Source organism: Paramormyrops kingsleyae, chromosome 25 (assembly GCF_048594095.1).
Source record: "Paramormyrops kingsleyae isolate MSU_618 chromosome 25, PKINGS_0.4, whole genome shotgun sequence".
Lineage (NCBI taxonomy): Eukaryota > Metazoa > Chordata > Actinopteri > Osteoglossiformes > Mormyridae > Paramormyrops > Paramormyrops kingsleyae.
The window spans coordinates 11,219,136-11,238,837 of NC_132821.1; the positions used below are offsets into that span (position 1 = coordinate 11,219,136).

At 43.0% G+C, this 19,702-nt stretch overlaps 1 long non-coding RNA gene across 1 annotated transcript; it reads left to right on the top strand.

The window, feature by feature from the left end:
* Window positions 1-11,367: 11,367 nt before the first annotated feature.
* On the top strand, window positions 11,368-13,387 carry LOC140582990 (uncharacterized). Its single transcript, XR_011985785.1, has 2 exons — window positions 11,368-11,932; window positions 13,112-13,387. It is a non-coding gene; the product is annotated as an uncharacterized lncRNA (long non-coding RNA).
* Window positions 13,388-19,702: the final 6,315 nt, after the last annotated feature.

Below are 19,702 nucleotides of genomic sequence, written 5' to 3' on the forward strand. Positions count from 1 at the left end.
GAACATGTATATACAAAGACTATTGCAATGTTGTTCAACTCAATTTTATTGCAAGGGCATACATTTTAGTGAAAGATACATTTTCAAAATGCTGGTATACATTTTCTTTGTGAAAGATATAGTTTTAAAAACGCTATTACAAGGGTACACATTTTGTGAAAAATATAGTTTTAAAAATGCTATTACAAGGGTACACATTTAGTGAAAGATATAGTTTTAAAAACGTTATTACAAGGGCATACAATTAGTTACAGCCGTGACAGTTGTTGAGGTAGATATAGTTTAAAAACATTATTACAAGGGCACACAATTACAGGTAGTTACAGCCGTGACAGTTGTTGAGGTAGATTAGCGATGTCACATGCAGTAAGGTCCGTATAGAGGCCTTTTCAGCGATGCATGTATGCAGAGTAGAAAGCATCTGATTAACATCGAAAGGCTGCTTATTATGAAATTTAAAGGTAACTACATCTACGATTAAAGCATAAAATATAAAAATGTGATTACAGTCAAATTCATCGTCGGGAATACAAGATAGACACGCGTGTATGAGACTTTCTGACGATTGTCCTTCTCTCTCTGCCATCGGCTGAGTAAGTAAAACTATTCCCCGCTGATAATGTTCTCCGACTTGAGCAATCTCAAATATCAGTCTATGAAAGCAGCAACAAGTATAATCATCCCGACAATCGCTTTTCTTTTTATCGATAGCATGCAACAACAGTGGGCTAACTTTTTCTAAAAAAACATTTAACATAAACCGCCGTAAAACGCTGCCGATACCGTTCCCCATTACAAATTGCGTTTTGTTTTAGTCTTGGGCCTCCCAACGACTCAGAAACTCTTCTTCCAGGATCTGCTTAAGCGCGGGGGTCTGTTCAAACAGATCCTGTTCCAGGCGAGTGATTTCCAGCATTCCGTCGCGGGCCTCGCGTAGATCATACAGGATAGCTTCCACGGTCCCCTCCAACCTGCCGATGGAAGCTCGGATGCCCAGGGTCGTCAGAACGTGAATCAAGGCGGGTGTCAGCCGGCTGGTCCACAGGTCACTCAGCACAGAGTCAAAGTGTATGTAAAAGTAATTCCTGCCGGCGGGAAACAGGCAAGGGTGCTGTCTTTGACTGGGATGATCCACCTCGCAGCCGTAGCAGTTTTTCTGCTGATGCTTCCTGATGACTGAGGCTAAAAGCCCCACTATCATGGCTTTTATGCAGCTGAGCATCCCTATGCACAAAGCCGGTCTGGAGAGAAGCGTGCAGATCTCAGGGGTCGGAGGGACCTCTCCAGGAACAGAGGCCGGTGTCGGTGGAGGGGTCGCAGGGAGCTCTCCGGCATCAGAGGCCTCTGATGCTGCTGGTGAAGGGGGTGAAAAGGCCTCATTCTCCCCGCTGCTTTCGTCGTCGTCGGAGAACACTTTGTCGCTGTAATTTGCTGCTGCTGCTGCCATGATGATGATGATGATGATGTTTGTGAAAGGGGGTTGTAAAGGCGTCCAGTTATATACAGGCAGAGGGTGAGGGGAGGGGTGGGGGGTGATCCTTAGGGCGTAGGTTTTTGCATCTCCTTACGTACCCGACTCTCCTTGAACAGCGCTTGGAAGTAATCGCTCTTTTCTTCAATCAGCCGCATCCAAATCATGAACGGAATTCTCATTCCACAACAGTCGCATTTAGGCAGCTGCCATATATTCAGCATTCTCTTGTCCAGCTCCCCGGTCGCGTCCCACTTCATAAAGGTGCTCCGTTGTTTACCAGTGTCAGCATCTCTATAGTGCATCTCCATTCTAGCAGTCTCTGTCTCAAAGTCGGGGTCGGTGCTCTCCTTCATCAACGGGATAACGACAGTCTTCAAGTTTCCCCATTCCATTTCAGAAAAACATGCCAGATGCGGGTCATCTTTCCCCGGGTCTGCGGCATCTCCGGTGACCTGAAAGATGCGTAGTTCCTCCGCAGCATTGTCAAAGAGGCAGACCACTTTATCCCCGTTGGGCAGCTCCCAGGTAACTCTCAGGTCTCCAGACGGCTGCATCAAAAGTACCCGTCTACGCCTCGTAGGAGCCTTCTTCTTGGGAGTCCCCGGAGGCCGCATAACAGCCTCCTCCTGCTCCTGCTGAGTCTTAGGTGGTGGTGAGGCTGAATCGTTCATTTCCATAGTGCCAGACATGTCTGTGTTTCTTAAAAAATTAGTGTTGGCCCTACAGCGCAAAGCTCCCTATATTCTCCACGGCCTGATGGTGGGGGTGTGGCACGCATGGTAAGGCCATGATGATGATACTGGGTGGGGGGTACTTGTGTCTCTTTACCAAAGGAGTGAAACCCTGATCAAGGTAATAAAAATTTCACCGGTTGCTTACTTTTTAGGATTTATTTGAGGAGAAATATACGTCCTGTCAAGTTTTATCTGTTGTCTATTTCGATGTACGTTTTAACTGCGCAGACGGTATGGGGCGAGTCGGGGGGAAAAGACAAAATTTACTGGAATACAAAATGTCAAACTTGATGTGTGGCGGGGAGACGGGGGGAAAAGACAAAACTTTTAACAAAATTTACTGAAATACAAAATGTCAAACTTGATGTGTGGCCCAAATTACAGTTTGACCGGGATTTGACCTATCGGGATGTACATAGGTTGCATGAGGAAAAACACAAGGCCAAACTGCTACTGCTGCAGGGGGGTGTCGGCTTTCACACACACACACACACACACACACAGACGGTCAAACTACTGCTAAGCGTTTTTTACTGGACGTCAGACCCTCCTCCTCCTCTCATTCTTAGCTCCAACTTGTTCATTCTCACAGGATTTCTTTCAGTCTCGCGCAGCACAACTCTCAGCTCTCCGGCATCGCTCTCTCCGAGTCCTTTGCGGATTATCCAAAGCCACGGGACCTTACCACGGTACTGCACCAGACACAGCATCGCTCTCTCCGAGCCCTTTTCTACAGATTCTCCAAAGCCACGGACCTTACCACGGTGGTACAGCGTACGCTCACACTCCATCAGGTAACCCACCCCCCGCCACTCAGACCCAGTGTTTGGGACCTTAACCCCCCCCCCCCCCTGCTCAGTCCCCCCTGCTCGGCACCCCGGTGGATGCAGACAAAACAACACACTCATAAGCACTCTACTCAAATTAAAATAATAATTAAATAATAATACATAATTAAATTATAATAAATAATTAAATTATAATAATTATAATAAATAAATAAACTATATACAAATAAACCCCTATCCCAACGTCACAGCCAGGTGACGTCACGCCCCAGAACCGCCCATCCAGTGAACTTTTGACCCGTGACCTTTATGACCTTTGGGTCATAAATCTTTTTGAAAGAAGCGGTATTCTATCTCTCTCTCACATAGAATTACTAGTGAAGTATGAACTAGGCTTAATTACCTACAATAGTTGAACAACCAGATAAGTAATGCTATCCTCATAATTGACAGCGTGACACTCACAACCATTTTGCTTCAATGAGTCGTCCAATATCTGTTCCCTCATAATATTATTATTTTGTTTTTATATAACATTATTTGCATCACCGTATGAAGTGTACTGAATATGACTCCGACTCGGCCCATTACTCGATGAACAGCGGCGATGTGTGCAGCCTGTATCCAGCTATTCATCAATGTCTGTTTATTGGATGGGGTTAATAGTAACGATTAAAAAGAGCTTATCATCACTGATGTGTTTATTAAGAACATAAGAATTATACATACGAGAGGAGGCCATTCGGCCCATCGAGCTCGCTTGGGGAGAACTTAACTAATAGCTCAGAGTTGTTAAAATCTTATCTAGCTCTGATTTAAAGGAACCCAAGGATTCAGCTTGCACTATGTTATCAGGAAGACTATTCCATACTCTGACTACACGCTGTGTAAAGAAGTGCTTCCTTAAATCCAGTTTGAAATGTTCTCCCGCTAATTTCCACCTATGGCCACGAGTTCTTGTATTTGAACTAATGCTGAAGTAACTATTCAGTTGAACAGCATCCAAACCTGTTAGAATCTTATAGACCTGGATCATGTCCCCCCTCAGTCTCCTTTGCTCGAGGCTGAACAGATTTAGCTCAACTAACCTTTCCTCGTATGACATTCCTCTAAGACCAGGAATCATTCTTGTGGCCCTACGCTGCACCTTTTCTAAGGCCGCAATGTCCTTTTTAAGATATGGTGACCAAACCTGCACACAGTATTCTAGGTGAGGTCTCACCAAGGAATTGTATAATCTTAGCATTACCTCCCTTGACTTAAACTCCACACACCTGGAGATATACCCCAACATCCTATTGGCCTTTTTTATTGCTTCCCCGCACTGGCGAGAATGAGACATGGAAGCATCAACATACACACCAAGGTCTTTCTCATAATCAGCTACCTTTATTTCAGTAGGTCCCATAAAATATCTGTACTGTATATTTCTGCTCCCTACATGGAGTACCTTACATTTGTCTATGTTAAATTTCATCTGCCAGGTATCACTAATTAAATCAAGATCCCTCAGTAGCTGCTGAGCCGCTAGTTCAGTACCTGCTACACCACCCACCTTGGTGTCATCTGCAAATTTGACTAGTTTACTGTATATATTGGTGTCTATATCATTTATGTAAATTAGGAACAATAGTGGTCCTAAAATTGAACCCTGCGGTACCCCACTATGAACGCAGGCCCACTGTGACATTGTGCCTCTTATAACTACTCGCTGCTTCCTATCTGTTAACCAGTTATCAATCCACATAGTCCAATTTTATGGTGCATGTGTTAAGTGTTTGGAAAAAGTGAACATGGTATTGAGACACGCGTCAAAATGATTGGAAAAAAGTGTAATACATTTAACCCAAGTGTGTTTTATGGCTTCACTGTGAGGCTTGACTGTATTTTCCTCCTCAATGATTAGTTTAATCTAGCTGGTGAAGCTGAAGGCAGAGAGGGAAATTAGTTTAGTCATGACTTCAGAAGTTACCCTGACAAGCGATTCTGTACAATTAGGGATGGAGCTGTTGGTTGGGCTGATCATCGCCTGCTTTTTCTGACTGATGTAGGTCTGAATGTAAAGTTTCAAACTGCTTAATATGTATTAATCTGTTTTATAATGTTCACACAAAAAGAGCTTTTAATGTGTGTTGCACCTTACATCTCCTACTGTACAATGCGCTTCTGCATTTGATTCCTCCTTGACTGGGGGGTAAAGAGAAATAACTAGCAAGAGAGACAGAGAGAAACTTTTTGGAGGTGAAATTGTCCAAAGTTGAACTGATTGTCCAAAGCCTTTTGGTTGTCAAATGTAAAAAAGTTAATCTAAATCACCTATTACCCACTGTAATCCTTTCTATACCCACCTCTGTATGACTTCATAGAGCATCACTGCCAACAAAATAAGAGGGTTACAGTTAAAGCAGGTGAAAAAATTTCATGTAAAGTTTGCCAATCCAGGTTTTCAGCACCATGGACAGCAGCCAACTGTTGCTGAAAGGGCATTATTATGCTCACTTTCAGTTTATAATTTTATATCTATGATCTACTAGAATAGAGTATGCATGCTTCAGTGTTCGAAAAGCACATATTGTTTTCTCATAATGCACATAATAATAATAATAATACATTTTATTTTTGGGCGCCTTTCAAAAACCCAAGGACACCTTACAGAGCATAAACAATAAAAACAAATAAAAATACATAAAACAATTAAATCACATGAATAAAATAAAGCAGCGACTAAGATGAGAGATGTGTACTAAAGTGAGTAAGCCTGTCTGAAAAGATGGGTTTTGAGTTTACTCTTAAATGAGGGAAGTGAGTCTAAATTCCTAATAGTGGGTGGTAGTGAATTCCAGAGAAGGGGTGCAGAGCAACTAAAAGCTCGGTTTCCCATAGTGACAAGGCGGGCAGAGGGAATACTGAGATAAGGAACAGATGAGGATCTGAGAGAGCGGGACGGAATGGCGATGTGAATAGGATCACACAGGTATGGAGGGGCCAGGTTATGGATGCATTTAAATGTAAGAAGCAAACTTTTGTATTTTATTCTCTCATCTATGGGCAGCCAATGAAGCTGCTGAAGGACTGGGGTAATGTGTTCTCTGGAAGGAGTGCGGGTTATGAGTCGGGCGGCACAGTTCTGGAGTAGCTGAAGTTTACGGAGGGACTTTTTAGGAAGACCAAACAGAAGAGAATTGCAATAGTCGATTCTGGATGTGACGAGACTATGAACGAGAATGGCAGCAGCATGGGGGGTGAGGACAGGACGGAGTCGATTGATGTTACGTAAATGACAATATGCAGACCGGGTGATATGGTTAATATGTGAGTGAAATGAGAGAGTGTTGTCGAGGATGACGCCCAGACTCCTAACCTGGGTGGAGGGGTGGATGGCAGAGTTATCAATATTGATAGTGAAATTAGGGGACTTGATTAATGTTGAAGGTGTACCGACTAGTAGAACTTCAGTTTTACTAATATTGAGTTTGAGAAAGTTGGATGAGAGCCATGATCTGATTTCCATAAGACAATCTGAGAGGGATGTGGGTGAAAGAAAGGAGCTTGGTTTAGAAGAAATGTAGAGCTGGGTGTCATCAGCATAACAATGGAAGTTAACATTGTATTTACGAAATATATAGCCGAGAGGAAGCATGTAAATAATGAAAAGTAGGGGCCCCAATACTGAACCCTGGGGCACACCAGCTGAGACGGAAAATGAACGTGAGGAATAGGATTTGAGGTGGATAAATTGGGAGCGACCTGACAGATAAGAGGTGAACCAAGCGAGGGGAATTTGACTAATACCAATTGATGCTAATCGATTCAAAAGAGTGTGGTGAGAAATGGTGTCAAAGGCTGCACTCAGATCCAGGAGGATAAGAATAGTTAGCAGGCCAGAATCAGCTGCCATCAGGAGGTCGTTGGTAATTTTAATTAAGGCTGTTTCAGTACTATGGTGTTGGCGGAAGCCAGACTGGAAGTGTTCGTAAAGATTATGATTAGTGAGATAAGTGTGCAGCTGGGAGGCAACAACTTTCTCAAGGATTTTGGAGATAAAAGGGAGATTTGATATAGGGCGATAGTTATTAAAATTAAAAGGATCAGTACCAGGTTTTTTCAGAATAGGTGTAACAGCAGCAGTTTTAAATGATGAGGGGACAATCCCAGTATTTAGGGAAGAATGAATAATAGAGGTAATAAGAGGGGCCAATAAGGGGAGATAGGCTATAACTAACGAGGTAGGAATAGGGTCGAGTAGACAGGTGGTAGGTTTAGATTTTTGGATGATTATTGATACATCAGTTACTGAGGGCATAGTGAAATTAGAGAATACATGAGAGGAGAGCAAAGAGGGTAATAGAGAATCGAATTCAGCGAGCATAGCCCCACCAGAGTTAAGTTGCTGGTGGATATCAGCAACTTTAGATGTAAAAAAGGACATGAGGGAGTTACAAAAATCAACAGAGTACGTATGCAAGGGAAAAGAATTCCGGGATCGTGTAATATTATTAAACAGAGAGAAAAGAGACTTGGAATTGGATTCATTAGAACAAATTATACTGGAGTAATATAAGGATGCAGTCGTTATAAAACAAGATATGATTACGGTACATTTCCTTGTGAATTGTAAGTCCAGTTTTCTTAACTAGACGTTCCAGTCGGCAACCTTGAGTTTTGAGATCCCGCAAGGTGGGGGTGAACCATGGTGCGGAGCGGGAAAATGTAACGGATCGGTATTTAACTGGAGCGAATGTATCAAGAAGGTTATGGAGGTTGGTATCGTAGTAGGAAGCCAGTTTATCAGGGGTGGAGAGACTATGGGTGCCTGGGAGTCCATTAATCGCAGATGAAAACAGATCTGAGTTAATATCACCAATTTTCCTAAATGTAATCTCGCGAGGAGTACAGATTTTGGAAAGTGTTAGGTTTATATTGAACGAAATTAGCAAATGATCAGAGAGGGGAAACAAATCAGCCTTGCAGTCAGAGGGGACAACACCAGAGCAGCACACCAGATCCAGGGTATGGCCTTTGCAATGCGTGGGAAATGCAATATGTTGGTGGAGTCTGAAACTATCCAGACAGGATGCAAAATCATTATTATCATTGTCCATATGAATATTGAAATCACCGAGGATTAATATATTAGGAGAGAGTACTGAGAAATGAGCAAGAAGAGCACTAAAGTCAGTCAGAAAATCCTTATTTGGCCTAGGTGGTCGGTAAACTGTACAAATAATAGTAGGAGTAGATCCAGGAAGCTGAGCTGCAGTGTATTCAAATGAATGGAAGAGCGGAGCGGGGATAGGGGTAACTTTCCACTGCCTGCGGTGAATCATCGCGAGACCTCCACCCCTCCCCGAGTCGCGCGCTTTACAAACATAAACAAACTCCGGTGGAGTGGAGTCATTAAGTGAGATAAAGTCATTAGGCTGTTGCCACGTTTCAGTCAAACACAAAAAGTCCAACTTACGGTCAGAGAGGAGATCCTGGACGAGATGACCCTTGCCATTGAGAGAGCGGATGTTTAACAGACCGAAGTTGACGGTGGAGTAGCCCTGCTTGACAGAGGGCTTAGCCGACCTAGCTAAGCGGACCAGCACATTGTGGTTGACATCCCGGGCGACGTTACGGGGAGGACGCCGAGTAGAAGACCAGATGGATGTTATCGGGTTGGTGTCGTCGTGGTTGAAATTCCGCCGGGACCCTCGGTGAACGTATCTGCGGCGGGGCTTGAAGGCGATGTCTGGGTGAAGGTGTAGAACAGCAGGTGGAGCGATGGACAGGTGGACGCGGAGTCGCAGAAGCTCAGTAATGGAATACTGAAGTAACGCTGTCGTAGGACGGTGGATGGTGAATAAAGCGACCCAGGTGAGCACAGATCATACATATATTCTCTGGAGCCGCATCTTGATCAGGCATAAAATGTGGGTAGGCGGAAAAAAATCCGGTAAAAAGTCCGGAAAGAATGGGGAGCAACTTCAGCACGAGCGCTCGAACCCACAGACGTAAAAAAGATCTAGAACAGGGTTTACCCACAGATACTCAGTGCATATAGTCGTCAGATAAAACAGTTTAAGCAAAAAATAGCAGCCGGTGAGCAGCGGCAGCCAAACGCGCCAGCGTTCACTCACAAGTGGATCGGGGGGGACAAGTGGATGGGGGGGATTTGACCAACTCTGTAACTCTGCAAAACATTTCTGCAAAGGATGTCTATTCACCCTCTGTCTAATCCCACCCCCAATGAGTCCAGTGTGGTTTGATTGGTCGGTTTACCCTTCATTCCCCTGTCTTTCAGTCTGCAGACAGATCCTTGCAGGTAGGCAGACAATAAGGATTGTGTTATGAGGTGACCTCATCATGTCACGGAAGTAAGGGCTGGAATTCCAATGAGGTGTTTTAGGCAGATGAGAGATGAGTGGTTTCTGTGCTGAGAGTTACTCCCTTTGCTATGTACTTTGCGTCTAAAGACTTTGCAGACCGTTTACATGCAGTTGAAGCCATGTAACACACTAATAGAAAGGGAAAAGCATAATAGGTCCCATTTACTGAGTGTTATAGCAATATGCAATATATTATTTTATATATAAATTTCTTTTGACGTTGACCAGAAGGTATGTGATAACCCCCTTATCAGATAAGTAAGAGCTGCTGTCAGCTGAGACAAGCTGGTGTGATTCATTTCAATTCAAAATTACTTGTGTCGCGCATTTTCACAAGATTAGATTGTCTCAAAGCACTTTACCTTATCCCTGCCCAAAGCCCACAGAGCGCAAGCCAGTGGCAAGGAAAAGCTCCCTAGAAGGAAGAAACCTTGGGAGGAACCAGAATGAAAGGGGAAGCCCATCCTGCAAGTGCTGGCAGAGGAAGTGATATGAGCAAAATGGCAAAGTTCCAATTCACACTGTCCATATTTTAAGATTAAAATGAGTAAAAAGTGGGCGGTCCTGATTTCGTGTCCTACATCACACTCCAAGCACTGGCTGTACAGGTTCCCAGGAGACAATCCAACACTGCAGATAAACCTCCCTGTTTGACTGACTGCCATGGTACTGTATGACTACACAGATTGAGCAGGGCCGCATGAGAGAGGTCTCACTGCAGTTAGCGTAACCATTTATTTTACAACTCTTCTCGTCTCATTCTGCTTCATAAAGGTCACACCCCACTTCCAACTTCCTCTGACGCAAGGAGATTCATGCACAAATGGCTACAGCATAAACTGAAACAATAATGATATATAAAAAGGCATTTCATACAAACACAGCATAACAAACTACATGTCACTGCAGGGCTTTAGAGAATAGCTACTTCAATTCAAGACAGATTGTCAATTCCATGTAAACATTGTCAGTGTCAATTCTGGTGCCTATTGTAGCTCATGCTGTTGTAATTTTAATGTTTTAAAATGTCCAAAAATAAACTGCTACACGTAAGCAAATCCCATAATCACAATTTGCCGATGCACGTCCGGTGTGTGGTTTGGCCAAGTTCTGTTGCCGTAGCGCTAAAAAAAAAAAAAAAAGGCGACACTGTCGCACATGCGCTCTTGTGAGTGCGGGAACGACTTCCATTTTGCAGTAAAGCGGTTGTGAGAAACTGCACGTCATTGTGGACAAGTTTAAAGTTTAAGGTAAGTAGTATTTAGCATTGTTTAGTTGTGTACATTGTTTAATAATCGCATTGCTGACTTTTTTGCAAACCAATATGTCCACATAATTAATCTAAAGGTAAGACACATCTGTACATATGGAACTCCAAAGTGTTCAAAAGTATTATGAAATATATGAGAATGATATTGTGAAATACAGCTCATTATTGTGAAATATATTGCATTCTGTTATATAAATTTACTTATTGTGAAATATGATTTCATATATTTTTAGCGCTCTTGTGAGCGCGGAACGACTTCCATTTTGCAGTAAAGCGGGAAAAGTAAAGTATTTCATCATTCAGCGTCATGAAATGATGAAATAAGGCATCATGAAATGATGAAAAACGGCATTATGAAATAAATACTGACTTTGAAAAAAAATATATACATATATCACAATAAGAAGTAGTGCTAGGCGATAAAACGATCTCGATTTTTTTTATCGATAAAAAATGAGGATGATCACGATGATACACACAGACTATAAAACTCGATCAACCGAGTTTGCTCCGTTTTATAGAATGCGCTGAGACAGACAACTCGATGGCCTATCGAGCAGAGGTTTACTGAACGCTAGCAAAACAGCCAAAAAAGAAGCAATGAGTGCGTTCTACTTGGGCTTAGGTCTGTCTGCAGCTGACGCGACGTGGAACACGATCTGCCGGCGGCTGCAAGGGTGGAGTATAAACTGACTGCAGCCAAGTCGGACTACTTATACTCCTCGTAGTCTGTGACACCTGACTGCAATGGCAGCACTGCCAGAAGGGTGTAGATAAATCTATACAAAAATCACCTGCATGCACATTACTTCTTTTACAATAACCAACTCCTGATACAAACTGTTAGCAGTGAATAAAATTATTGTGTATTGTGGCTCTGTGTAAAAAGATAGCTGCAAGGAAAATGATCAAATACATGTATTTCAAGGATTCAAAGTTATTATTGTCATGTACAGAGTATTATGCAATTCTTACTTGAATGCCTTCTTCACAGACTGGACGATTAAACCAAATAAAGCAGCGCAACATCACAGTAACTAACAATAAATAAACCACTACCTTATGTGTACTGTTAGAACATTTATGTAATTTATTTAAACTTTATTTTACCAGGTAAATGAACTTAAAACCAGTTTTCACTTCGTAAAATCAAAAGTACGACTAAATTTTTAAAACATATTTGTCTTTCTTCAGGCTCTTCTCCAATTCTTTGATGGCCTGCTTCAACATGAAGGGAAAGGGGAAGAAGGACAAAATATCCCTTGAGAAAACTACAATCTGTCAAGCAATACAAGGCAAGTTAAGTTCGTAGTAAGCCGCTGTGTGGGGAGGGAATGTTCCCCCCCTCTCCATTGGCAATTGATTAATTTCAGTTATTGAACCAATAGAAATTCAGACTTGCAGAATGGAGTTATTGGGAATTATTGTAGAATATTTATGATACTATCAGACTATAGAACATTTACCCCTTTTGTGCAGTGTCTTATATAAATCTGGTTGGTTTGTTAGTGCTGCAAAAATCATTAACCATCCACCTCCGTCTGTGTGCCGCAGTAGGCTGAGTAATGTCATCATAAAAATATTATCTTAAAACTCAAAGCAGCAGAAATGGCCATTTTTACAGCACAAATGCGGCACTAATGGCCGAACTCACTGTATGCTCTTGTAGAGGGGCTGGGTGAATTTTGATCTTTTAAAAAAACGAATTATCTTCAAATCTAAAAGTAATTACTGGGGCACAAACAGGTACAAAGGAGCAGCACCAACAAACTAGCCTGGTTTATTGTTGATACTCTATTTTGAGGGGGCTGGGTAATGTTATTGAATGAATACAAATAACACTCCAAAACGAAAGCAGCACAAATCTTAATATTTACAGCACAAAGATGGCAGTAACCAGGGGCGGATTAACGCACAGGCTAGATATGGCTTAAGCCTAGGGGCCCCACGTGTGCCAGCCTGCAAGGGGGCCCCCATTGGCGCGGAGGGGGGCGGGGTTGGGGGGCCCACAGACTACTGTAGCCTAGGGGCCTCAGTACACCTTAATCCGCCCCTGGCAGTAACCAACAAGGGAATTTTTAATTGTGCCATTTGTATGGTGGCCAGCTTCACGAAGCTCCACTGCAGACCAGGAACACCCCACAAGAGCTGCAGTTTAGGAGATGCTCTGACCCAGTCGTCTAGCCATCATAATTTAGTTCTTGTCAAACTCGCTCAAATTCTTACACTTGCCCATTTTTCCTGCTTTCTAACTTTAAGAATAAAATGTTCACTTGCTCCCTAATCTATTCCACCCACTAACAGGTGCCATGATGAACTGATAATCAGTGTTATTCACTTCACCTGTCAGTGCTCATAATGTTCATAATGTTATGTAGATTTTCATTATATTATAGGTATAATCGAGTAAGGTGGTGTGCTCATGGTACATGGCTTTCAGATTGCTTATGCACTTTGTCTTTTAACTTTTACAGACGCTGTCTTGAAATCATTTACAGAGGCAACGGAAGATGCTGTCTGAAGACATGCAGCGGAACATCTGAAACATGCTCCAGCAAGAAGAGGAGGGGGTGGACATGCAAATTAAGCATGGATACAATGTTTTTGTGTATTGAGTGAATTATTGTTGTTTAAATTTACTTAGTTTTTGGTTTAAATGTATTTATTTTGCTGTAATGTTGTAAGACACAAGGAGAGGGGGAGGTGTGTTATCATCTGATCTGATACTCCCAATAAAAATGTATTAAGAATGCTGTGTGAGACTTTTTGTACTGAATTTGCTTAATGATACTAGGTTATTGGGGTGAAACATAATATGGTATTAGAATATATAGTGGGGATTATTTTGTAATGAATAAAGCTGTAAATACATAAATTACGTCTAAAGTAAGTCTATGTGTGACGTTAAAACGACATCTACACCGACCATTTCCGGACTGTATTTTCACCTTATACAGACGTCTTATAGTTGTCATAACTGAACATTCAGAGGACGTCTAAAAAAGACGTCATAAAAACTTTCATTCTGCACCTTCTGAAGACGTCTTTTCTATGGTAGGCCAAGACGTCTAAAAGACGTCATTTCAACGTCATATGGTTTGCTTGGAAATATGTGACTCATGTTAGAGAAAATATAAGTAAACCATGAGGACAGAAAAGTCACTGAATAACAGGAATGACCCACATGTAGTGCCAAACAGATAAGGTGCAAAGACTGTACTCATAGTACAGACAAAGTAAACGTAAGGCACTATGTAGGGTAGGTTGTAAATTTGTTTGCACTTTGCAGCTTATCTTGCGTTGACTCTTTGTAATACGGTCCCCACGACGGTGGTGGAAATAAAAGGGGCTGGTTATCAGGGGGCATGGATTTTGTGGCAGTTTCTATATTGGCGTTGCTGGTGGAGGGAGCTGCATTTCTGGGTTTGGATTCTGCAATGGCTTGAATGTCCTGTGTATTAAGGTGAACACGCGGACGATTACATCGTCCACACAGCATAGAATTAATAAGACTTGTTCACTGTCCTCCTGTTACTGTAATATTCTGGGAAGTTGTGATTGTTGAACTCCACTGCGCACAGTTAGGAGCAACTCCACCTAGCAGACATACGTACGAGGTGATTGAGGTATGGAATGATTATGTCCCTGTATGGACTAATCATCCCCAAATTCTATTGCGTCCATGATTCACCCATATCATTGTGCCAAGGTTGAGCAGCACAACATGTTTTTCCAAGCCTCAGATCACAAGACCCACGGATAGTGAGGATAGCTGAGAAGATCATTAGAGTCTCTCTCCCCTCCGTCATGGACATTCACATCACACGCTCCATCTGCAATGCCACCAACATTGTGGATGACCCCACCCACCCCTCACATTATCTTTTCACCCTCCTAGCGTCTGGAAAAGCATTCAGGCCTTCACACCCAGACTCAGAAACATGGCATCAGACTACTGAACTCTCAGGGACTGATCTGATACCACACACAACACACACACACACACACACAGAGAGAGAGAGAGAGATTAGGTATCTGAATATTTGTGGGGATTCTCCATTCATTTGTATGGGCATAACCCCAATCCTAACTATGGCAACCTTAATCCTTAATCCCTACAGTAGTAACCAAGAAGTAACAGTAAGTAAGCAAACAAAATACAAGACTTTGACAATTCCTTTGATTGCATTCACAGAATTCTATAAAATTGAGTTTTTTCATTTGGGCACCAAAAACATGTCCCTACAAAGTCAAAATAACATGTTTTTATAACACTGTGGGAACATTTGGTCCCCACAACATAATATATACATTACCACCCACCCAAACACAGACTGGCTTACCTATATCCTCTATAGATTCCTGAATGAAATATCTGCAAAGCAGTTATTATGGCATGGCATTAGGTTTGAACATTTGAACATGCAGTTTTTAAGGACACTGCACTAATTCTAAAGGAAACACTGCACTAATTGTAAAATGGTTTTAAATGAACTTTATTTAACATAAAATAAAATAGAAATCAAACCAAAATTTTGTCTCTCAAAAAACTTGTATATGACATATCTTCGAAATTAAAAACACCAGGATACAGAATTTGAATAACAAGAATTATAGTCTTCTTTCTCAAAAGCGTAAACAACTATCTGAAGACCTACTAGTTCCTGAATTGTAGATGTTGCCTATGAAATTCGTTGAGAGTTGACGTCGCCCTACCAATGTTGCTAAAATGCTAATTGCGTCAACCAGCTATGGAAATACAGCGGCGGTACACCCCCAATACAGCGGTATTACGCATTACCATAATGCTGCCTAGCAAAAACAAAATGTCATAAGAAAACTACAGACAGACTTTATAGAGAGAGCTGCGGGGTTACCTATTGACAAGTAGATACATGATTTGGGGGCTTGAAAGGCGGATAGATATCCAATCACGCCCAGCTACAGTAAGCACAATCTAAAGATACTACTTCTGATTGGACCAGCTTCAAATTCGTCCCTCCCTGACAATTAATTCTTTTGTTTTCATTCGTTGAACATATTGTCAGTACATCGCTTCATACTTTTCGACCAATTAAATATCTCGGTGGTTTCCATAGAAACAAAATCATTGCAGGTTAAACACAAACTTTCTGACAGAGAGATGGCGCAGAGGTGAGCAGCATCTCTTCGTATGTTTCTTGCTATTTCTTCAGATTATGTTTTGTTAGCATATTTAATTTTATATTTGATTTTATGTCCTGATATAGTACAGTACATGCAAATATTGCGGCACAATATCGTTGAAATATATTTATAATTAGTAGTTTAAACTGTAGATGCTGTGGCCGTTATTCTTAATATGATTGTTTATATTTAAATGGTAAGAGAAAATATTTGTGTTAAACTTAAAAACAATAAGACTTATGGTTCATATGATTGGTTATACTCATCCGGCCTGTGATAATGCATTTCATCTGAAGATGTTATTCTGAAAAGATCGCCTATACGTTTACTTTTTAAATGTCCCATGTTCTTGAAGTAAGATTAACCTTTTGATAGGTTCGGTACCATGGCCATGTTATAGCGTATCGAAGCAGCGTCATAATTTCGCAAACTTCACTGTATTGTGAAGCAGTTTTAGCAATTCGGCCGTTACTGCCGGAGTAGCTTCAACGCCACGAGCAGCTAATGAAGGCTCCATCTCTTTCCACAGGCATTCTTGATGAATAGCATTTAGGAATGAAGTTGAAAAAATAAAGTGCAGATTTGGCTTTGCGAGTATCACATATGGCTAGTTAATCATATGTTTTGTTTATTCACCAGAATGAAAATTGTGAGAGCTGTTTCCTGGACCATGACCAGCACTGGGGAGCCTGGGATCTGTGGGACGAGGTGATCGACTGGGGAGATAAGGAAGGTCTGGAGGAGTACTCACCAGCGACACCCCCCACTGTCCAGGCTGGGGAGGTTATGGGAGCACTGGGAGGTGTGACTGACTGGTGTAAGGGAAGGGAGGGTATGAGCATGAAAAGCTCTGAGACTCTTCAGATCAATTACGGCCTGACATCTGAAGAGTGGGAAATTTATAAGACGTACTACCTTCAGAAAAAGAAGAAGGTCAGGAAGAATAGGAGCACTCAGGGGATAGGTGAGGTAAAGGGTGCGATTAGTGGGGAAAAGGTGGAGGTGGCAGAGAGGGAGAAACATGTGGGGGTGACCTCCAGTGTACAGGTGGAGGCCGCAGACCTGAATGTAGGCATTAATAAAATGCAAAATGGAAGCAAGGGGAAGCAAGGTGAGGTGGGGGTGAATGTGAAGGTGGTTAAGGGGGGGGAAATTTACCTGAAGGCAGAGGATATGAAAGGAAATATGAAGGTGGAGGCTGTGCAAATCCAAGTGTGCGAGTTTGGGCTTGCAGAAGTAAAATCTGGGGATGTAAATGTTGAGATTGTGGGGGTAGAAGTAGGGGAGGTAATTATTGAGGGTGCGGACATGGTGAGTGATGTAACCATGTTGGAAATAATAGTAAGTGATGTACTAGTTGAGATTATAAATAGAGAAGGAGGTCAGGAGGAAACTGGCGGTGTAGAGATAGATGTGGGTCAGGTAGAGATAGAAGAGGTAGAAGTGGTGGGAAATTAATATTAAAGTTGAGCTTGTAGAGCTCTTGACACAGAGAAGAGCCAAAATATGAAGAAGATGAAGTTGTGGTTCTGCTGCTGCTATTTGGGGAGCATTAAATAATTGAAAGAGTATCACAGATAATGAATTAATGATAAATTGTGATAAATTTTGAGATGTATATGTGGAATGTTTCATAATAATGTTTAACGTTTATTAAGAGAATAATGTATATTTCTAAGTAGATTTTTAAACTGCTCTTTAAAGTATTATTTTTCAGAATTCCAGAATTACTAAAATCCTCAGGTAAGTTAATTTGATTTCATTTTGTTTACATATTTGTATACATAAAAATGATTAGCCCTGTTATGTATTTGTGTTTTATTTATTGTTTATTTATTAAGCACCGTATCCCTCATTAAGGGCATGTTGTACAGATCACCTGTGTTCCCATAAACTTGAACTTGTCTTGCAGTCTTGTTCCCCCCACACCCTCTGCTTGTTCCCTTCCTATGTTTCTATCTTCACTCCAGGTCCAAGACGTCTCCAGCCCACTGTCCTTGGGAAAAGCCACCATCCTTGGCCACTGCTCCAGCTTCTCTGGGCCCTCCTGCCCTGCAGGCCCCTCTGGTTCCTGTTCCTGCCCCCGTCCATGTCCTTGCCCTGCAGGTTCCCCTTCACCCTCAGGTCCCAGGCTTGCGGTACCGACGGTGCCCCTCCCGCCTTGTGGTCCCAACGACGGCCCCCTCCCTGCCCTGTGGTCCTGACAGCGCCCCCCAGCCTTACAGTCCTGGCGATGCCCACAGTGCCTCTCGGCCCCAACCCTGCCTTCCCATTGGCTGGATCTGGTCCTTCTGGCCTCCTGAGACCTAGCAGGGGCTCGTGTCCCAGGGTCAATGCCCTGCTTTCTGGGGACCAGCAGACCCCCTAGCTCAGTCCTGTCCCCTCCTGCCTCAGTTAAGTTTTTGCCCCAAGGTCGTGTCCCACCTTTGTTCTCCCAAAGCCCATTTCCAGTTCACCCTGTAGCGCCCCCATGTTTGTTTACTTGCCCTGCCCTGCCTCAGTTCCTGCCCCAGTGCCCTATCCCACCTTGACTCCTCCTGGGCCCATGGTTCTCCCTTGTCTGTCTGTCCTTCAGCTGTCCACCCTGTGTTGGTCTGTGTGTCAGTTGTGCCCTGCGTTCCCTGTCTTTTCTGGTTTCTTGCCCTTGTTTGGTTCCTGTTAGTGTGGTGCCCCTGTCTGAGCATTATATTTGGCCTGCTGTGTACCCAGTGTGTCTCTATGGTGTTCTGTTGTGTTTTCGTCCTGGTCCAAGTTCTCTCTTACCCGATCGTGATCCATTTCCTTACTCCTGCGAGGTCTTGTCCTGTCGGGTCTGCAGTCCATATAGTTCCTTGCCCTGCTTGTGTCCTCTGTATGGTCCCGTTAAAGGCCTGTCTTGTCTTCCCCGGCTCCTGTAACCCACACAAAATGTTTCTTGTCCCGTGTTATCACTCGTCTGTGGACCTGTCCTGCTGTGTGATGTACCTGCTATCATCCTGGTTGTCCCTAGTCTGGCCCCAGTTCTCCTAGTGGTGTCCCGTCTTTCCCCCAGAGTGCCCTGTCCTGGTGCTGCCCCTGCCTTCCCTTGTCTGTCTCGTCCCCTAGTGGTGTTCGGTCTCTGCGCCCTTGTCCCGCAGCAGTGCCCATCTGGTGTCTTGTCCTGCCCTCTTCCACTCTGTCTCCCATCTTAGTGTACGTATAGCCTGCTGTCTTCCCCGCTGTCCCATCTGCTCCCTCACATGCCCTGTAAAAAGTGTCCTTCAGTCCTGCGATCCTCAGTCCAGTCATTGATGTTGCTGCCTGCATGTGCTCCCCAGTGTGTCCTGTGTCTAGTGTTCTTGCCTGATCCTCCCTACCCTGTTTGGACCCCTTGTGGTCTGTTTCCTTTGCTCTTCCTGTAGTGTAGTTTTCTTTAATAAAGCCCCTTTTGGTTTTCCTCCATGCCTGTCTTCGCCTCTGTCCTTGCCCTCGACGTGACACCATTACAGTGTGACCAGGTAAATGCTGCTAGCTGGACACCACACTACTGTAAATGCTGCTGAAGGCTTACCTCAGTTTATCATTATTCCCTTCGTCCTGAAAGAGAACAGCAGCAAAAAGTGGGAAAATGATTAAAAAGTAAAGAACACTGTTCTTCTTAAGGTAAAGTCATTTTTGGAACTGAAATTAGAATAATGAAATATATTCAACAGAATGGTTGTCCATCCATCCATCTTCTGAAACCACTTAATCCCAACCAGGGTCATAGGGAGCCTATCCCAGGAACAATGAGCACAGACAGGGACCAACCCTGGGCAGTCGCCCACACACTACAGGGCCAGTTTAGACTAATCAATTAACCTATCCTGCACATTTTTTGACCGTGAGAGGAAATTGGAGCCCCCAGTGAAAACCCACACAAACAGCGTGCAAACTCTACA